The sequence below is a fragment of the Delphinapterus leucas genome, chromosome 21 (genome assembly GCF_059928025.1).
Source record: "Delphinapterus leucas isolate spDelLeu-1000000601 "Yukka" chromosome 21, BTC_Dleu_Yukka2, whole genome shotgun sequence".
Lineage (NCBI taxonomy): Eukaryota > Metazoa > Chordata > Mammalia > Artiodactyla > Monodontidae > Delphinapterus > Delphinapterus leucas.
Window position 1 is genome coordinate 17,831,322 of NC_143149.1, and position 22,534 is coordinate 17,853,855.

Consider the following 22,534-nt stretch of genomic DNA (forward strand, 5'->3'; position numbering starts at 1 on the left):
ATAGTCTTTCTAGTTTTAGAAATTCTAGTGATAGCTCATGTAGTTCTAGTTTGCATATAATTTACATCTAAATGCATTTTATTTAATTAATTAAATTCCATAGTGACTAATGATGTGGAACATGTTTTCATGAGGTTATTTGTCATCTGTATATCTTCTTCAGTAAAGCATTAGTTCAGATTTTTGCCCATATTTCTTGGGTTATTTATCGTATTATTATTGAGTTGTAAGAGTTCTATATATATTCTAGGTATAAGTCCTTTTTGAATATATATTTTGCAAATATTTTCTCTCAGTCTGTGGTTTATCTTTTCTTTCATTAACAGGGTCTTTTGAAGAGCAAAGTTTTAAATTTTGATAAAGTCCAATTTATGAAATTGTTTTCGTTCATGCTGTTTGTTTTGTATCTAGAATTCTTTTGCCAAACCCAAAGTTGCTAAAGATTTCTCCTGTGTGTTCTTCTTGAAATTTTTATAGTTGTAACTCTTACATTTGGATCTATGATCCATTGTGAGATTATTTTTGCCTGTGAAATTTTTAGAATTTTATTTATCTTTTTTTTTTGATGAAAGACTATTTAATTCTTCAAGAATCTGAAAACAGACCAAATGTGTTTCACTGTGAACATTTTGTAGAGGCGAACTGAGGCTGCAGTACTTTAGTGGTTTGGTTTTTTTAATATTTATTTGGCTTTGCTGGGTCTTCGTTACATGCATGCGGGATCTTCAACGCCCCATGTGGGATCTTTAGCTGGGGCACACATGCGGGATCTAGTTCCCTGACCAGGGATCAAACCCGGGCCCCCTGCCTTGGGAGCACTGAGCCCTAGCCATGGCACCACCGGGGAAGTCCCAGCACTTTAGTTTTGATGCATTATTCCGCCAGGGTTGCGGGGACCTTCGCTCCATCCTTTTCTGCTTTGGCCTTAGTGGCTGAAACCTGTTTCCTAATGATTTCGGCATATTCTCTGTCCCCTTCCCTGAACATAACAGAAGCATCCACCTCGGCTGGGGAGGAGGTGTTGGGCTCATTAAGCAATGAGATTACAGTTAATAGGATAGTCCTGAGATTTTGAGTAGGGCTCCGCCTTTCAGAGGGCGGTTCTCCACTCTGCCGGTCGTCCACAGGCGGAGGAAGAACGGAAACGCATACGTCTCCACGGTCTTAAATGTTGGGGAGCCATATTTGGGTCAAGAATCTCAAGGTAGGTGGTGAATCCGTGTAATCAATAGGGAATTTAATATGAGCCTTGAAGTAGCCGCCTTCGTAGAGGGTGTTAGGGGGTCCGAAGAGGACAACCTCCCCGTTTTAGAGGTCGGATTCATCCACCAGTGTGATGTGGCGCCCTCCACCGCTTCCTCCTGCAGGGATTTCAGCGCGAGCAGCAGGGCCTTCTACGAACTGGTCATCTGCTACTGGGCCATAGCATTGGTGGCGGCGCGGGATGGGGCCCCCAGTCCTCACAAGTGGTCGGGGGGGTGGGGAGGAGGGACCAGGCCCTTCCCCGCCGCTTGCCCTGGGTGGGGCCGGGCCCCGGCGTCTTCACACACCCCGCGGCGGTACCAGGCCCCTGTCGCCAGTGGGCCGGCCTGGTTCTTCTGCTCACGTTCAGGCCGGGTCGGGGGAGGGCTGGAGAGAGTTAAAGAAATTCTGGGTTGTTCCCCGCCCCACCTTAACTGTGAGAGGAGGTGAAAGTGGAGGAAGGCGTCCGAGGGCCCGGGATCGTGAGGGGACAGTGCCTAGCTTCCTGGCCCTCTCCTAGAATTTTATTTTTTCTTTTCTTTTTAAAATTAATTTTTATTGGAGTATAGTTGATTTACAATCTTGTGTTCATTTCTGCTGAACAGCAAAGTGAATCAGTTATACATATATCTACCCTTTTTTAGATTCTTTTCCCATATAGGTCATTACAGAGTATTGAGTAGAGTTCCCCGTGCTCTACAAAGGTTCTTATGAGTTATATCTATTTTGTATATAGTAGTGTGTCTATGTCAATCCCAATCTCCCAGTTTATCCCTCCCTCTCCCCCTTGGTAACCATTAGTTTGTTTTCTACATCTGTGACTCTATTTCTGTTTTGTAAATAGGTTCATTTGTACCATTTTTTTTTTTAGATTCCACATATAAGTGATATCATATGATATTTGTCTATCTCTGTCTGACTTACTTCACTCAGTATGACAGTCTCTAGGTCCCATCCATGCAGGTGAAAATGGCACTATTTCGTCCTTTTTTTATGGCTAATATCCCATTGTATATATATATACCACATCTTCTTAATCCAGTCCTCTGTTGATGGGCATTTAGGTTGCTTCCATGTCCTGGCTATTGTAAATAGTGCTGCAGTGAACGTTGGGGTGCAGGTATCTTTTTGAATTACGGTTTTCTCCAGATACATGCCCAGGAGTGTGATCCATGGATCATATGGTAGCTCTATTTTTAGCTTTATAAGGAACCTCCATACTGTTCTGCATAGTGGCTGTACCAATTTATATTCCCATCAACAGTGTAGGAGGGTTTCCTAAAATAGATATGATGTACATTTTCTGTACATATTGGCTAAAGGTATTTGAGAATTTATTTGCGTGCTACTTCAATTATCATAAGGCTGCAAGTATAAACCCAGGAGTAATTTAAAAATATATACTTATGAAAGTGCATTGTATAGATTCATAAAAATGTCCTGAGATATTAGTATGCTCTGGGGCCTCCCACGGCTCACTCTGCCCTGAGATTTGTTCAGAAAATGTAATCCAGGTGGGTTCTGTTAGACTCTGAGCTGGAGTTTAGAGAATAGAACATTTATTAGGCATTGCCCTTGGGATAAACAAATGTGGGAAGAAAGGCAAGGAAATAAGATTGGGCAGGAAACGTTGAGCTGTGATGAAGACGTCATGTCAGACTTAGCCATTTTGATTGAGCTAAAATGGCCCTAGCTCACTGGGGTGAGTTGGCTGAAACTTCTCACTCATAGATCAGCTGCTAGATGTGGGTCCCCGCAGGTAGTGGGGCTCTGCAGCTGAGCCAATTTCTGAAAGGGCTGACAACACCTAGGCAGCTGGGACTATAAATCCTTCCTTGCAGAGGCATGTAGATGACGAATCTCCACGTCCATCACAGTCTACCCGTTGCTCAAATCCACGTTTTCATGGAGGTGGTATGACTGGTGTACCTCCTTGTCACGGGCCTACTCTGATACCTGCTCTGCTGTGTGTGGGATCCTGGGCAGGTAGAACAAACCCTTGGGTAGTGATGCTGGCTGAGACTCTGTGTGCAGGAAAGGCAATCCATGCCGAAAAAGGTCTCTTCCTATCTGAATCAATTACAGGTCTTTTAAAGGTAGAAGGGACTCAGTGTAGACAAATTGCCATCAAATGGGCAGATTGTCTCCTTAAGGAATGGTGCCATGATATGGACTCAACATTGGTCTCTGTTGCTGGCAGGTTGGACATTTAGAGGCAGCAGTAGCTCGATTCATTATGGAAAGTGGGAGTCTATGCTGCTGGGTTGATGCCTAACCTCTATCTCTTTCACCAGCGCCACTTTTTAATATGTCCATTGTTCCACCGTTGGACCGGCCAGTGACAGCTTGCTGTCATCAGTTGGCTAAGTCATTCTACCTACTTGGTTGTTTAATGCCACTTCCATAGTGGGAACTCTTGGATTGATGTTAACTTTTCATACAAAGATTTTCACACTTTATATTCACTCCCATTTCTTTCTTTTTTTTCTTTTTTTACCATCTTTATTGGAGTATAATTGCTTTACAATGGTGTGTTAGTTTCTGCTTTATAACAAAGTGAATCAGCTATACATATACATATGTCCCCATCTCTCTTCCCTATTGCGCCTCCCTCCCTCCCCCACTCCCATTTCCCATACACTATATTCCTTTCTGCCAGACCTCTTTGTCCCTGATCTTCCAGTCTTTTTTCTTCTATGACTTTGATCAGCTAGCCAGACTACCCATGAGCCCTTATATGTCCTAATCTCAGGCCACTTCTTTTATCACATGAAGTAGATGACCAGATGCACTGTCCCAGTCTGTGCCTGAATTAGGCTGCAGTGGCTTGCGTCCACACACTGAGCTGACCCATCTGTAAACCAAGCGTGGGCATTTTCATCCTCCATCAGCTAGTCCTCAGAGATCCCCCTTGTGGGCCATGGGATTATGCTGAGGAAGAAGTGCTTGTGCAACCATGGTGTATGACAGGAGTCTGGGCTTTCTGAGTTGATGGGTCAGGGAAGATTTGGCTCATGAGTTCATATGTGTCCCATAGTCTGACTTTCAGTTTGTACCATGCCAAGAGTTGCATTTCAAAAAACATCTTCTCTCTTGCAAACGGTGTGACCTTGCTCCAGTACCCCAGGGGGCAGTGTTATGATTTTCCCACTGGCACTTCCCCTAAATTGCACGTGGTGTTTTTCCCCACCACTGATACCTCTAATACAAGAGGGTCTGTTGGCTCAAGTGGCAGGGTGCAGCGTGGACCTAACCATAGGCATTCCTGGTTACTTGCTCATTCTCTTACTTGCTCAGGGGCATCTTTGATTTGCATTTATTTTGACTCTTACTTTTTTTTATTTTATTTTATTTTTTGTTTCTGCTTTATAACAAAGTGAATCAGTTATACATATACATATGTTCCATATCTCTTCCCTCTTGCGTCTCCCTCCCTCCCACCCTCCCGATCCCACCCCTCCAGGCAGTCACAAAGCACGGAGCTGATCTCCCTGTGCTATGCGGCTACTTCCCACTAGCTATCTACCTTACGTTTGGTAGTGTATATATGTCCATGCCTCTCTCGCGCTTTGTCACAGCTTACCCTTCCCCCTCCCCATATCCTCAAGTCCATTCTCTAGTAGGTCTGTGTCTTTATTCCTGTCTTACCCCTAGGTTCTTCATGACATTTTTTTTCTTAAATTCCATATATATGTGTTAGCATACGGTATTTGTTTTTCTCTTTCTGACTTACTTCACTCTGTATGACAGACTCTAGGTCTCTCCACCTCATTACAAATAGCTCAATTTCGTTTCTTTTTATGGCTGAGTAATATTGCGTTGTATATATGTGCCACATCTTCTTTATCCATTCATCTGATGATGGACACTTAGGTTGCTTCCATCTCCTGGCTATTGTAAATAGAGCTGCAATGAACATTTTGGTACATGACTCTTTTTGAATTATGGTTTTCTCAGGGTATATGCCCAGTAGTGGGATTGCTGGGTCATATGGTAGTTCTATTTGTAGTTTTTTAAGGAACCTCCATACTGTTCTCCATAGTGGCTGTACCAATTCACCTTCCCACCAGCAGTGCAAAAGTGTTCCCTTTTCTCCACACCCTCTCCAGCATTTATTGTTTCCAGATTTTTTGATGATGGCCATTCTGACTGGTGTGAGATGATATCTCATTGTAGTTTTGATTTGCATTTCTCTAATGATTAATGATGTTGAGCATTCTTTCATGTGTTTGTTGGCAGTCTGTATATCTTCTTTGGAGAAATTTGACTCTTGCTTTTTAACTGTATTTCGAAGGGCTATGAATAAGGATCAGAATGAAACGCCTTCGTAGTGCAGCATCTCTATCTGAGCCATCAGGGAGGACACCTGAAATGGATTGTAAACAGGGTTGTTTCTACTCTGGAATTCCTGAGGATGCTCTCTGTTGCCCTCAGCAGATTAGGATGGTTATATACATAATGGGCCTCCTGATGGGGTGTGTGTTAGTGTGTGTTTAAGGGGATTGGAGCAGAGATGGGGGATATAAAAGGCGAGAGTGGAGGGGTGGCAGGAAGTCCCCCAAATTAGCTGTTTGTTCAGGCTAAGGAGTGATGATGTTACTCTTTTGTATTTTCACTTCTTAGAGATGTAAGGCTGAGTCCACATCTTCTGGCATATTAACCTGCTCGATACACATTAATAAATATAAAGTAAAACTATAGAAATGGTGAAACATAGATGCCTTTCCTTGTAAGAAGAGGAAAATATGTACTATGTATAGTATAGAGTACTTTATGTTCTATTTATTTAATCTAAGAGAAAAAAACATTAGAATTTTGAGAGCTTGAAGATATCTTAGCTTTCATCTAGTTCAACCTCTCCATGTTATAAATGAGGAAAATCTTTTATCTTATTGACTCTTTTCAATAAAGTCATGAAACATTTTGTTGTTCATAAGTTGGTAAGTGTATCCATATACTTTTATAAGTTTCTCCTCTGATTTTGGCCAGCAATGATGAAATCAGTATGTTTTGATCTTTGTGCAAGTTGTTCAGAAGGAACTTAAAAGAAGTATTTAGGAAAATCCAAGTGCTGAAACATTTAAGATATGCTTTATGGTCTCAGTTTTGTGTGATTGTCAGCCAGGAAGTTTTCTGATTAAGACAGCTTGCCAATTTCCTGCCAAATACATTATTTATTACACTAATGGGGATTTCCTATTTGAGGTTTTAAAGACAAAATGTTACTGGTATTATTTCCCTTAAAATAATTGACATAGCTCAGTTGATGCAGTCTAGTAAGTTAAAATCAAGAACAAGTCAGAGCTCAATAATAACATATAGGTATTTTACTAGTATATACTTATTGAAATAAACTAGATTTCATTGGATTAGAGATTTTTCATTCATTATTGATAGTGAACTTGAAGCCGGATGTTAATGAATTTGTATTTCCTTTTTTGATCTAATGCTTTGTAAGAATGAAATAACTTTTAGCAAGGACTAAATTCTGTTGGGTTAAAATGGCATTAGGATCCCATAGTTATGTGCACAAATTTTAGAATTTCATGCGTTTCTCCCAAAGCTATAAAGAAACTTCTGCCTACTTGCGTGTGTGTGTGTGCGCGTGTGTGTTCTTGTAGTAGTAGCTACAAAGGGAGATGGGTTCCAAGCATCTAAAGAATAAATATATGTAGGTAAATTAACAGACTAAAGTATACCTAATTTTAACCAGACAGCAAAAGCATGAAACAAATTTTGATAATGACACATTTTTAATTTGTTTGTAAAATTAAACTACATTTAAAAATTACAGATTGTAACCACCACTATAGAGGAAAAGAACAAGGTGCTCTAAGAAAGACCACGGGGCGTTTTCTTTAGCTGAGACAATCATAAAAAGCCTTTCTGAAGGACAAATAGTCAGGCAGACAAAGAGTCTGTGTGTGGGAGGAAGGATGTGTGTGGATAGCAATCCAGACCATCCATGAAAAAGGCCTTGTGGCTGCGAGTGTGAGATGTTCAAGAAAGAAGGCCAAGATGGTCAGAGTGCAGTGACGACAAGTTAGCGTGAAATGAGACTAAGAGGATGGCATGACTGTGGGCCATGCTGACTCGTTTGAATCTTATTTTAGTGCAATAGTGTGGGGGGGAGTGTCATAAAAGGATTTTAAGTAGGAGAGTGACACCATTTCATCTATATCTTTAAAAGACCTCATTGGTTGCAATACGGGTATTGCATTGGTTTTGGATTGGGGTAAGAGTGGAAGAAGATTGACATTTTTAGGAGACAGTTGCATTAGTCCAGGTGAGAGTTGGAATAGCTTGGACTGGGTTATTGGCAGTGCAAATGGGGAGTAATGGATGGATTCAGGGTGTTTGAGGGTAGTAGAATCACTGAGGCTCAGTAATATATTGAATATGGAGGTAAGAGAGACATACGGCAAGATGTGCCCAGATTTGGGGCTTAAGCAAATGGGCGTGGGGAGGTGATAGTGTCATTTATTGAAATCACGTAAGTCTGGAGGATAACAATTTTGGGAGAAAATAAAAAACTCAAGTCTGGAATGTCAATTTTGTGATGCCATGGAGACGATCAATTGACTGGGTCAAGTAAGCATTTAAATATGTAGGTCTCTAAGTGTAGGCTAGAGATTATGATTTGGGAGTTACTGGCATATAGATGGTAGGGAGAAAAAAAATAAAAGCTCTGAGTCACATTAAGTCGAGTGGAAGAGGAAGAGTTATCTAAAGAGAGGGAGGGAGATGCTAGGTAAGAAAATCAGTAAAGTTTTGTATCACATAGACCAAGAAAAAAGCATTTCTAGAAGGAGGAAACAACTGACTGTGTTATGTGTTACTGAGCAGAGCTAAAAAATACTGATTAAATTTGAGGGCATGCGAGTCCATGACCTTCAGGAGGTGACTTCAAGAACAAGAGGGACAGATACCAGACTGGAGTGGATTGAAGAGTGAAAGATGAGGAAGTAGAGAAAAGATGTGAAGACAACTGTGGTAGACACCATTGGTTGACTACCCACCAGCTATTTCCCCAGTGCTAATAGAATCCCAGTTTTTCCAGTGATATCTGAGTGGTCAAATCCCTTGAGAGTGTGAACTGATATTGTCCAAATTAATCATAGTGTCCCATTCACCTTGCCATGGGATTGCATATTCTATACATTCTGGCCAATATCTTCCTCCTAGTCTTTACTTAGGATAACACTAACATTGTAAATAAAATATTATCACAGGTAACAAAATAGCTTTGATTTGGGAGTATTTCAACACTCTAGTATTGATCATGAGCAATTATTCTATTTAACCTAAAAAAATTTACTGTCTAACATAACAGCGATATAATTATTACAATTTATTGCTAGCTTGCTATATGCCAGACATTGTTCAATGTGCTGTATGTATAATATTTCAGCTAAACCCCCAACAAACTTGTCAGGCATAATTACTTTTATTTTTCAGACAAGTTAATCAAGACTCAGAAATGAAGTAAAATACCCAAGGTCACAATCAGGTAAGTGGGAGAAGCAATCAGTGACTTGTTCAACCCATCAGAATTGTTCATTCCCTACAGAATACAGTACATTTTCTCCTGCATCTATTAAAGGGGTGTTTTACCCTTGTGCTCGTCTACACTTGCCTGTTTTCTTCCTTGGTCACACCTGCCTTTTTGATTCCATTGGCTTTCAGCCAGCTATTACACATGAAGATTAAACATGTTGATTTTACTAAGCTGACCCTACTGGAATGATAAGCTTTCTCTGAAGATACTGGAAAAAGAGGTTGGGTTATTTAAAGGCTGACCATAATGAAAAACATTAATTAAAGATTTTCTTACCATACAACTTTACATTCAACCAAAGGAAAGGAATTCACTGTACATTTATAACATGGAATCAAAGAATAGTTATATGGAATTATAAAGCACTGACAGCCTGATTTTGGTAGAGTATTTAAATTTTCATTTTCAAAATATGCAAATACATAGTGTTTTTGAAGATACAGAGTAGTTAATTAGGGCAAAGCATACTCTGCAAGGAGTCAGATAACACTTTTATTAAAGGCTCTAGTACTCTGTGACCTGAGCGGGGCTCCTAACTTTTATGAATCTGTTTCCTCATCAGTAAAATGGACATAAAGCTGCATTGTTTTCAACTGAAATTCAAATAAAAGAAAGTAAAACCAAGTTTTTATGATCATGGTAAAGTATTCATTCAATAAGTGATAATTTAACATCTATTGTGTTTGAGGTACTGTGGTCACCTATAGGTACTACGGATGGTGGAACAAATGCTTAAATACATAACTATTACATAAAAAGATGGTAAAATCTGTAATAAAAATGTGCAAAATCCTATAGCAGTACAGGAAGGTGGATGTGGTGAGAAGTAAGTTTGGAAGCATAAGTTGGGTAGAAAATATAAAGGGCATTAAGGATATACTAAAGAGTTTAGCTGTTACTCATAGCAGTGTGGTTATTGAAAGTTTCCACGTATAGTATAAGAATGATATGATTATATGTGAATGTACTAAAGATGGTGGTTTTGGATAAATTGGAAGAAGAAATATAGGAGTTAGGGAGATTGGTTATCTTGCTACTTCCAAAATCCAGAAGAGACTTGATGAGCCTCAGGTAGGGCCATCAACACAGAGAGAAAGGGATGATGTTTCTGTTAACTATTGTTGCCTAAGGAGCCACCTCAAACTGAGTGGCTACAACAAAGAACGATGTATTATTTCTTATCAATATATGAGTTGGCTGGATCCTTCTACTGCTTATCTTGCTGGGGCATATTCCTGTGTTTGCAATCAGATTATGGCTGGAAATCCTGCATGGCTCAAGATGAACTCACACATATGTCTGGCTGTTGGTGCTCGGTTAAAGGAATCGCTCCTGTCCTCCACGTGGCTCCTCTCTTCCTTCTCGAGGTGAGACTGACTTCTTAACATCATGATGGTCTCAGGACAGAGTTCCAAGAAGACAAGCCAAAAGATACAAATGCTCGTGAAGCCTCTATTTGTGTCACATTTACTAATGTCCCATAGGCCAAATCAAATTACACGGCCAAATCCAGTGATGATGAGAGGAGTGGTAAATAATTTGTGTCCATTTTTAATCCATCACAAATGGTTTGAGGGATCTTGGAGGCAAAGTTGATGGTATTTGAGGGGAAATGAGATGCAGGAAATAGGAAGAGGGAAGATCAAGGATGATTCAGCTGAGGAGTAAATAGTGGTGCATTAATTGAGGCAATGAATAGTACAGGAAGATTTGCTGGAAAGTGATCAGGGAGATTGGATTTGAGTATTGTGGGGAGATCTTGAAATTGATGCCTGTGGGATATGCCAAGGGACTACATACTAAGAATGTGGAAATAAAGACTGGAACATAGAAGAACTTTCTAGGAAAGGGATAGAGATTTGGGAATAATTGGCTAATAGATCTGTAATACTGTAAGAAAGGGTTAGATTTCCTAGTTATAAAAGGTAAAATAAAGAGAAAAGTGAGCCAAGGATGGAATTTAGGGAAGTACTAATATCGAGGTAAGTGACAGAAAACAGCTAGCAAAAGAAGCGGAGGAATTGAGTTCAGAGAATAAGAAACATATTCAGTGAGAGAGAATCATGACAAAGGAATAGAAATATAAATTATAAAAAATGCTGCATAATGTGTAATGCTTACCTATTAATAAAGGGATTTACAGTTACAACTAACTCTGTCCTCAAAATTTCCTTTGTATAAGGAATTTATATTAGCCTGAAGCTTTTTTTTAGTTCAAAGAAAAAACTTAAAGTGGTGGATAAATTTTCAGATATAAATTTATAACTGAGCATTTCATATAGAAATAGAAAGATAAAAGTGGTTGGGACACCAGGAAAACTCATGTAAAAGCTAACAGTGACCAGCCTGAGAAGATACAGTGTGTGAATCACACTCTCTGAATTGCATAAAGCCACAGTATAGAACTGCTCCTGAATTTGATTGAACGATGTTAACAGAAAACTCAAAGAGACAGTGGATATCATTGAATAACTGTTGGGTGGCGAGTGAAAAGCTGCTTACATTTTTAAAAAATGCATTTGTTTCTAAATGCCTATCATTTAAATTTTCAATCTTCAAAATTTATCCTTTAAAAAGTATAGATGTTAATGATGTGAGTGAGGTAATGGAACCCACCATATGATGTCCAAGAGTACACTGTGGACTTAAACATGGGGACAACCTTGGCACAAAGGGCTCAAGGAGCTGATTCAGACCTGACTTGAGATAATTAGTTTCTTGAGCCATATTATGTTGTCTACATGAGGGAGGGATTATGGGGTCTGAGGGTTGGTTTAAACCTCCAAGTACTATTATAGTTGAATTGTCTCTTTCTCCCTTCAATTTTGTTGGTTTTTGCTTCATGTATTTTGGGGCTGTGTTATTAGGTGCACGCATATATGTTTATAATTATTACGTCTTGATGAATTGATCATTTTTTCATTATGAAATGTCCTTTTTTGGTCTCTAATAATAATTGTCTTGAAATCTATTATGCCTGATATTGGTATAGCTGCTGCAGCTCTCTTTGTTTTTTTTTTTTTTTTTTTTTTTTGCGGTACGCGGGCCTCTCACTGTTGTGGCCTCTCCCGTTGCGGAGCACAGGCTCCGGACGCACAGGCTCAGCAGACATGGCTCACGGTCCCAGCCGCTCCGCGGCATGTGGGATCTTCCCAGACCGGGGCACGAACCCGTGTCCCCTGCATCGGCAGGCAGACTCTCAACCACTGCGTCACCAGGGAAGCCCTGCAGCTCTCTTTTAGTTATTATTTGAATGGTACTCCTTTTTCCATCTTTTAATTTCAATCCATTTGTGTCGAAATCTAAGGTGTGTCTCTAATAGACAGGATGTTGTTGGATAATTTTTAAAAATCGACTCAAGTCTCCAAGTATTATTCTGCCAATATATCCCCTTTGATTGGAGTGTTTTATTCATTTACATTTACTGTAATTACTGATAATATTCATGCCTGCCATTTTGCTATTTTCTAGATATCTTAGGTTTTTTTCATTCCTCTATTCCTCCATTATTGCTTTCTTCTGTTCTAAGTATTTTCTAGTGTATCATGTTAATTCCCTTGTTGCTTCTTTTATTATATTTTCTGAGTTATATATCACATTTTAAACTAACATTTAAAAAGTATGATACTACATGAGAATCACCTAAATTGCTTGGCATAAATGAAAAATTTGGGGCCTCATACTAGATGTACTGCATCAAAATCTTATGGGACAGGAAGACCTTCAAGATGGCGGAGGAGTGGGATGCAGAGATTACCTTCCTCCCCACAGATACATCAGAAATACATCCACACGTGGAACAACTCCTACAGAACACCTACTGAACGCTGGCAGAAGACCTCAGACCTCCCAAAAGGTAAGAAAACCCCCACGTACCTGGGTAGGGAAAAAGAAAAAAGAATAAACAGAGACAAAAGGATAGGGACGGCACCTGCACCAGTGGGAGGGAGCCGTGAATGAGGAAAGCTTTCCACACACTAGGAAGCCCCTTCGTGGGCGGAGACTGCGGGTGGCGGAGGGGGAAAGTTTCGGAGCCGCGAAGAAGAGCACAGCAACAGGGGTGCGGGAGGCAAAGCGGAGAGATTCCCGCACAGAGGATCGGTGCCGACCGGAACTCACCAGCCCGAGAGGCTTGTCGGCTCACCCGGCGGGGCGGGCGGGGCTGCGAGGTGAGGCTTGGGCTTTGGTGCGAGCGCCAGGAGAGGACTGGGGTTGGCGGCGTGAACACAGACTGAAGGGGTTAGTGCGCCACGGCTGGCCGGGAAGGAGTTCGGGAAAAGGTCTGGAGCTGCTGAAGAGGTAAGAGACTTTTTCTTCCCTCTTTGTTTCCTGGTGCGCGAGGAGAGGGGATTCAGAGCGCTGCTTAAAGGAGCTCCAGAGACGGGGGCGAGCCGCGGCTAAAAGCGTGGACCTCAGAGACGGGCATGGGACGCTAAGGCTTCTGCTGCCGCCACCAAGAAGCCTGTGTGCGAGCACAGGTCACTCTTGACACCTCCCCTCCCGGGAGCCTGTGCAGCCCGCCACTGCCAGGGTCCCGGGATCCAGGGACAACTTCCCCGGGAGAACGCACTGCACGCCTCAGGCTGGTGCAACGTCACGCTGGCCTCTGCCGCCGAAGGCTCGCCCGGCATACGTACCCCTCCCTCCCCCGCGGCCTGAGTGAGCCAGAACTGCCGAATCAGCTGCTCCTTTAACCCCGTCCTGTCTGAGCGAAAGCAGGCGCCCTCCAGCGACCTACACGCAGAGGCGGGTCCAAATCCAAAGCTGAACCCTGGGAGCTGTGCGAACAAAAAAGAGAAAGGGAAATGCCTCCCAGCAGCCTCAGGAGCAGCGAATTAAATCTCCACAGTCAACTTGATGTACCCTGCATCTGGAGAATACATGAATAGACAACGAATCATCCCAAATTGAGGAGGTGGACTGGGGGACCAACGATATATATATATATATATTTTTTTCCTTTTTCTCTTTTTGTGAGTGTGTATGCTTCTGTGTGTGATTTTGTCTGTATAGCTTTGCTTTTACCATTTGTCCTAGGGTTCTGTCTGTCCGTTTTTTTTGGTTTGTGTTTTTAGTATAGTTTTAACGCTTGTTAAAATTGGTGGATTTGTTTTTTGGTTTGGTTACTCTCTTCTTTCTTATTTTTAATAATTATTTTTTATTTTAATAACTTTATTTTAATTTTTTCTTTCTTTCTTTCTTTTTTTTCTCCCTTTTCTTCTGAGCAGTGTGGCTGACAGGGCCTTGGTGTTCTGGCTGGGTGTCAGGCCTGTGCCTCTCAGGTGGGAGAGCCGAGTTCAGGACATTGGTCCACAAGAGACCTCCCACCTCCATGTAATATTAAATGGAGAAAGCTCTCCCAGAGATCTCCATCTCAACGCTAAGACCCAGCTCAACTAAACAACCAGCAGGCTACAGTGCAAGACACCCTATGCCAAACAACTAGCAAGACAGGAACACAACCCCACCCATTAGCAGAGAGGCTGCCTAAAATCATAATAAGGTCACAGATACCCTAAAATACACTACCGGACGTGGTCCTCCTCACCAGAAAGACAAGATCCAGCCTCATCCTCCAGAACACAGACACTAGTCCCCTCCACCAGGAAGCCTACACAACCCACTGAACCAACCTTAGCCACTGGGGGCAGACACCAAAAACAACAGGAACTATGAACCTACAGCCTGTGAAAAGGAAACCCCAAACACAGTAAGTTAAGCAAAATGAAAAGACAGAGAAACACACAGCAGTTGAAGGAACAAGGTAAAAACCCACCAGACCTAACAAATGAAGAGGAAATAGGCAGTCTACCTGAAAAAGAATTCAGAGTAATGGTAGTAAAGATGATCCAAAATCTTGGAAATAGAATGGAGAAAATACAAGAAACGTTTAACAAGGACCTAGAAGAACTAAAGAGCAAACAAACAATGATGAACAATGCAATAAATGAAATTAAAAATTCTCTAGAAGGAATCAATAGCAGAATAACTGAGGCAGAAGAACGGATAAGTGACTGGAAGATAAAATAGTGAAAATAACTATTGCAGAGCAGAATAAAGAATGAAAAGAATTGAGGACAGTCTCAGAGGCCTCTGGGACAACAGTAAATGCACCAACATTCAAATTATAGGGTCCCAGAAGAAGAAGAGAAAAAGAAAGGGACTGAGAAAACATTTGAAGAGATTATAGTTGAAAACTTCCCTAATATGGGAAAGGAAATAGTTAATCAAGTCCAGGAAGCACAGACAGTCCCATACAGGATAAATCCAAGGAGAAATGCACCAAGACACATATTAACCAAACTGTCAAAAATTAAATACAAAGAAAAAAGAATTAAAAGCAGCAAGGGAAAAGCCACAAATACCATACAAGGAAATCCCCATAAGGTTAACAGCTGATCTTTCAGCAGACACTCTGCAAGCCAGAAGGGAGTGGCAGGACATATTTAAAGTGATGAAAGGGAAGAACCTGCAACCAAGATTACTCTACCCAGCAAGGATCTCATTCAGATTCGACGGAGAAATTTAAACTTTTACAGACAAGCAAAAGGTAAGGGTATTCAGCACCACCAAACCAGCTTTACAACAAATGCTAAAGGAAATTCTCTAGGCAGGAAACACAAGAGAAGGAAAAGATCTACAATAACAAACCCAAAATAATTAAGAAAATGGTAATAGGAACATACATATTGATAATTACCTTAAATGTAAATGGATTAAATGCACCAACCAAAAGCCATAGACTGGATGAATGGATACAGAAGCAAGACCCATATATATTGCTGTCTACAAGAGATCCACTTCAGACCTAGAGACACATACAGACTGAAAGGGGATGGAAAAAGATATTCCATGCAAATGGAAATCAAAAGAAAGCTGGAGTAGCAATTCTCATATCAGACAAAATAGACTTTAAAATAAAAGCTATTATAAGAGACAAAGAAGGACACTACATAATGATCAAGGGATCAATCCAAGAAGAAGATATAACAATTGTAAATATTTATGCACCCAACATAGAAGCACCTCAATACATAAGGCAAATACTAACAGCCATAAAATGGGAAATTGACATTAACACATTCATAGTAGGGGATTTTAACACCCCACATTCACCAATGGACAGATCATCCAAAATGAAAATAAAGAAAGAAACACAAGCTTTAAATGATACATTAAACAAGATGGACTTAATTGATATTTATAGGACACTCTATACCAAAACAACAGAATACCCTTTCTTTTCAAGTGCTCATGGAACATTCTCCAAGATAGATCATATCTTGGGTCACAAATCAAGCCTTGGTAAATTTAAGAAAATTGAAATCACATCAAGTATCTTTTCCGACAACAATGCTATGAGACTAGATATCAATCACAGGAAAAAAGTCTGTAAAAAATGCAAATGCATGGAGGCTAAACAATACACTACTTAATAACCAAGAGATCATTGAAGAAATCAAAGAGGAAATCAAAAAATTCCTAGAAACAAATGACAATGAAAACACGACGACCCAAACCCTATGGGATGTAGCAAAAGCAATTATAAGAGGGAAGTTTATAGCAATGCAATCCTACCTCAAGGAACAAAAAGAATCTCAAATAAACAACCTAACTTTACACCTAAAGCAATTAGAAAAAGAAGAACAAAAAACCCCCCAAAGTTAGCAGAAGAAAAGAAATCATAAAGATCAGATCAGAAATAAATGAAAAAGAAATGAAGGAAACAATAGCAAAGATCCATAAAACTAAAAGCTGGTTCTTTGAGAAGATAAACAGAATTGATAAACCATTAGCCAGACTCATCAAGAAAAAAAGGGAGAAGACTCAAATCAGTAGAGTTAGAAATAAAAAAGAAGTAACAACTGACACTGCAGAAATACAAAGGATCATGAGAGATTACTACAAGCAACTATATGCCAAAAAAATGGACAACCTGGAAGAAATGGACACATTCTTGGAAAAGCACAACCTTGCAAGACTGAACCAGGAAGAAATAGAAAATATGAACAGACCAATCACAAGCACTGAGATTGAGACTGTGATTAAAAATCTTCCAACATACAAAAGCCCAGGACCAGATGGCTTCATAGACGAATTCTATCAAACATTTAGAGAAGAGCTAACACCTATCCTTCTCAAACTCTTCCAAAACATAGCAGAGGTAGGAACACTCCCAAACACATTCTACGAGGCCACCATCACCCTGATACCAAACCCAAAGATGTCACAAAGAAAGAAAACTACAGACCAATATCACTGATGAACATAGATGCAAAAATCCTCAACAAAATACTAGCGAACAGAATCCAACAGCACACTAAAAGGGTCATACACCATGATCAAGTGGAGTTTATCCCAGGAATGCAAGGATTTTTCAATATATGCAAATCAATCAATGTGATATACCATAGTAACAAATTGAAGGATAAAAACCATATGATCATCTCAATAGATGCAGAAAAACCTTTTGACAAAATTCAACACCCATTTATGATAAAGATCCTCCAGAAAGTAGGCATGGAGGGAACTTACCTCAACATAGTAAAGGCCATATATGACAAACCCACAGCCAGTATCGTCCTCAGTGGTGAAAAACTGAAACCATTTCCACTAAGACCAGGAACAAGACAAGGTTGCCCACTCTCACCACTATTATTCAACATATTTTTGCAAGTTTTAGCCACAGCAATCAGAGAAGAAAAAGGAATCTAGGCTTCCCTGGTGGCCCAGTGGTTGAGAGTCCACCTGCTGATGCAGGGGACATGGGTTCGTGCCCCGGTCCAGGAAGATCCCACATGCCGCGGAGCAGCTAGGCCCATGAGCCATGGCCACTGAGCCTGCGTGTCCGGAGCCTGTGCTCCACAACGGGAGAGGCCACAGCAGTGAGAGGCCCGCATACCGCAAAAAAAGAAAAGAAAAGAAAAAGGAATCCATATCGGAAAAGAAGTAAAGCTGTCACTGTTTGCAGATGACATGATACTATACATAGAGAATCCTAAACATGCTACCAGAAAACTACCAGAGCTAATCAATGAATTTGGTAAAGTAGCAGGATACAAAATTAATGCACAGAAATCTCTTGCATTCCTATACACCAATGATGAAAAATCTGAAAGAGAAATTAAGGAAACACTCCCATTTACCATTGCCATGAAAAGAATAAAATACCTAGGAATAAACCTACCTAAGGAGACAAAAGACCTGTATGCAGAAAACTATAAGACACTGATGAAAGAAATTAAACATGATACAAACAGATGGAGAGATATACCCTGTTCCTGGATTGGAAGAGTCAACATTGTGAAAATGACTCTACTACCCAAAGCAATCTACAGATTCAATGCAATCCCTATCAAACTGCCAACAGCATTTTTCACAGAACTAGAACAAAAAAATTCACAATTTGTATGGAAACACAAAAAACCCCGAATAGCCAAAGCAATCTTGAGAAAGAAAAATGGAGCTGGAGGAATCAGGTTCCCTGACTTCACACTATACTACAAAGCTACAGTAATCAGGACAGTATGGTACTGGCACAAAAACAGACATATAGATCAATGGAACAGGATAGAAAGCCCAGAGATAAACCCACGCACATATGGTCACCTTATTTTTGATAAGGGAGGCAAGAATATACAATGGAGAAAAGACAGCCTCTTCAATAAGTGGTGCTGGGAAAACTGTACAGCTACATGTAAAAGAATGAAATTAGAACACTCCCTAACACCATACACAAAAATAAACTCAAAATGGATTAAAGACCTAAATGTAAGGCCAGACACTATAAAACTCTTAAAGGAAAACATAGGCAGAACACTCTATGACATAAATCATAGCAAGATTGTTTTTGACCCTCCTCCTAGAGAAATGAAAATAAAAACAAAAATAAATGGGACCTAATGAAACTTCAAAGCCTTTGCACAGCAAAGGAAACCATAAACAAGATGAAAAGACAACCCTCAGAATGGGAGAAAATATTTGAAAATGAAGCAACTGACAACGGACTAATCTCCAAAATTTACAAGCAGCTCATGCAGCTCAATATGAAAAAAACAAACAACCCAATCCCAAAATGGGCAGAAGACCTAAATAGACATTTATCCAAAGAAGATATGCACACAGCCAACAAACAAATGAAAGAATGCTCAATATCAGTAATCATTAGAGAAATGCAAATCAAAACTACAGTGAGGTATCACCTCACACCAGTCAGAAATGACATCATCAAAAAATCTACAAACAATAAATGCTGGAGAGGGTGTGGAGAGAAGGGAACCCTCCTGCCCTGTTGGTGGGAATGTAAATTGATACAGCCACTTTGGAGAACAGTATGGAGGTTCCTTAAAACCTAAAATAGAACTACCATATGACCCAGAAATCCCACTCCTGGGCATATACCCTGATAAAACCATAATTCAAGAAGAGACATGTACCACAATATTCACTGCAGCTCTATTTACAATAGCCAGAATCAACCTAAGTGTCCATCAACAGATGAATGGATAAAGAAGATGTGGCACATATATACAATGGAATATTACTCAGCCATAAAAAGAAACAAAATTGAATTATTTGTAGTAAGGTGGATGGACCTAGAGTCTGTCATACAGAATGAAGTAAGTCAGAAAGAGAACAACAAATACTGTATGCTAGCCCATATATATGGAATCTAAAAAATAAGGTTCTGAAGAACCTAGAGGCAGCGCAGGAATAATGACACAGATGTAGAGAATGGACTTGATGACACGGGGAGGTGGATGGGTAAACTGGGACGAAGTGAGAGAGTGGCATGGACATATATACACTACCAAATGTAAAATACATAGCTAGTGGGAAACAGCCGCATAGCACAGGGAGATCAGCTTGGTGCTTTGTGTCCACCTAGAGGGGTGGCAAAGGGAGGGTGGGAGGGAGATGCAATAGGGAGGAGGTATGGGGATATTATGTATAGCTGATTCATTTTGTTATAAAGCAGAAACGAACACACCATTGTAAAGCAATTATACTCCAATAAAGATATTAAAAAAAAAGTCTTATGGGACTTTTCTCAGAAGTTTGTCTTTTTCACAAACTCCTCATGATGTTTACACACCTTAATTTGAGGAAAAATATGTAAAGGGAAACTCTTCTCTTGTCTCAAATATTAGAAGAGAAAAAGAAGACTAAGGTTAATTAAAGTTTCAGTGTACCTGTGTCTCTGCCAGATATTAAAACATTATTTTGTTTAATCCTCATAACAGCCCTATGGTGTCCATATTATTTTCCTCATCTCTGGTTAATTATCTTGCCCAAGGACATATAGATAATAAGTAGCAGAGTCAAAATTTAAATGCAAGGTTTTCTAGTGAACAAAGCGAAGCAAAATCCCAGACAATATAGGACTAACTTACCAAAAAAAAAAAAAAAGTACTTAGAAGGATATTAAAGGAAAGGGAATACATGTGCTTTGTTTTCTCTTTTCTGGTAAGAGATTCTGATGATTGTTTTATGCAAAGAAAATTACATGTGTAGTTTGAGTTCTGGTACTAACCAGCATGAGAAAAATCAGAGTGAGCCTAAGCTTTAAAAATTGTGTGTGCTCTATAAGATTTAAAATATCTGTGGTTTTACTCACATTTCTTTTAAAAGTTGTCTATGAGATGTCTCAGTTTGATTGTGGACAATTAGGGATACAGTTGGGTAACCCAGAAGTCATTGCCTGGTCGTGCTCCAGCCATACAGGCATTCATAAACTCAAGGAGAATGATACCCACCGCATACAAAGGTAACTCCTGTCAGGACACAAACCGTTCCTGCTAAAGAGGCACTGTTAATGAATTCACTCACGGGGACTGTTGTATTTGCCCACTCAAGCCAGGGGTCAGTTAGGTTTTCAGTGCGTTTGGGAAGTAAATCTCCTATCCTGAAATAAAAAGTTGTTCTAAATTCTTTTCAAAGATGGGTGCTGCTGGTGAGATCTTTTTGTGTTTGGGGACAGATCTGATATAGATAATCATAAGAACGTGGGGTGCAAATGAACTGTGATTTGCATAGGGATTTGTGTGTAATTGGGCAAGTACAGTTACAATGAGAGAAAGGTAAAAAGGCACTGGATGTTCTGGCTCTAAAAGTTGGACTCTGACTTCTAAGGGGGGTTGACTGTAGTTTATAGTGACATTGGGACTAGAAGAAAAATTTGTCATGGGATTTTTAATATCATAGACTGTTCAGAATTTTTGATGACAAGTCCAGCAGTCTAAGAGGTTACCTCCCTTAGCAATGGCCTGGGAGATATGGATGATGGTGTTATCTTTCAAGGTCAATGCCAAGTTCAAGGAAAGAAAGAGAAGAAGAAAGGTTATGAAGTCGATTCAGTGTCTTGGGTGGAAGCAGTCTACCTCTTTGTCAGCTATTCCTCTTCCTTGTCAGTTTGATTTGGAGATCTCCAGAATTTGAGCCAAACCAGATGTCAGGTGGAGCTTTCTTCAGCTGTGAGATGTAACCAAGGTACAATGCCTTCTAGTTTTGCGGCAGTGTCAGGGGTCAGGAACACTTGATAAGATCTTTTGCAACAAGATTCAAGGGCTGTCTTCCTCTTGTGACGTTTCCAGAATACCCAGTCAGTAGGTGACCAATAGGATCCTTTGAACTGGGATCTGGGAAAGCTTCTTTAACCTGTTGATGATAGGCTTTAGCAAGACATTAAAGACTTAAACAGCAGCTGGTCATATTAGTGTGAGATAATAAGGGATCAACAGAAAGTTGTATACTGATAGACATAGGCCTACCAGTGACTATCTCATGTGGAGTGGGTTTATGTTTCCTGAAGTGGGTACTGTGAACCGTCAGCAAGACCAGAGGCAAAACCTTAAGCCAAGGGTGTCCAGTAATTTCAGCAAGTTGAGAGATCGTGAGTGTGAGGACCCCATGAGTTCTTTCAGCCTTGCCTAATGAGTGAGGGTGATAGGGACAGTGATAATGCCAAGAAGTTTGTGAGGCTTTTATTAAAGCTTGTATGATTTGCCTAGTGAATTGGGTGCCCCAATCACTGGTGATTGTGGAAGGTATACCCCAAGTGGAAAACATGTTTCTAACAGTTTCTTTGCTACTGTGAAGGCCTCAGTCTTGCGGCAAGGGAAGGCTTCAACCCACCCAGAAGACATACATACAATAACAAGAACATATTGATAACCCATGTAAGGTGGCAGCTGAATAAAGTCCTGTTGCAGGTGCTCAAAAGTTCCAGAGAAAGGAGGCTTGAGGTTTCTGGAAACAAAAACTATTTTCCCGGGATTATGGACTTGAGAGGTCAGACATTAATGGTAAACTGTTTTCACAATGTTGTAGAGTCTCTACAGGTATTTATTCATAATGTGAGTTATCTTAACTGCACCATGGTGGGTAAAGGAATGCAAAAACTGAAAGAAGGGGTTTGCCAGGGAGCCGGGAAGAATCAAGCAGCCACCTTGGGTTTGCTGTAGCCCCTACTGTTCATTGAATTTACAGTCTTTGTTTGCCCATTGTGATTTCTCTCAGGAGCAGAATGGTGCCATGTCCCAAGGACATCAGGATGGCAAAAGTTTGGCAACAGGGGGTCATTTTTTGCAGATGCAGACTGGACTTTATCTTCATATGTCACATCCTTTATAGATTCTGTTGCTGCAGCCTTTGCATGAAAGTCAGCCAGGGCGTTTCCCTGAGGCTCAGGTTTAATGTTTTAAGTGTGAGCCTCAATTTCGGTGGTAGCAATTT

At 40.3% G+C, this 22,534-nt stretch overlaps 1 pseudogene; it reads right to left on the reverse strand.

Moving 5' to 3' along the window:
• Positions 1–825: 825 nt before the first annotated feature.
• Positions 826–1,424, reverse strand: LOC111173573 (ubiquitin-conjugating enzyme E2 R2 pseudogene; annotated as a pseudogene).
• Between the last annotated feature and the right edge of the window lie 21,110 nt (positions 1,425–22,534).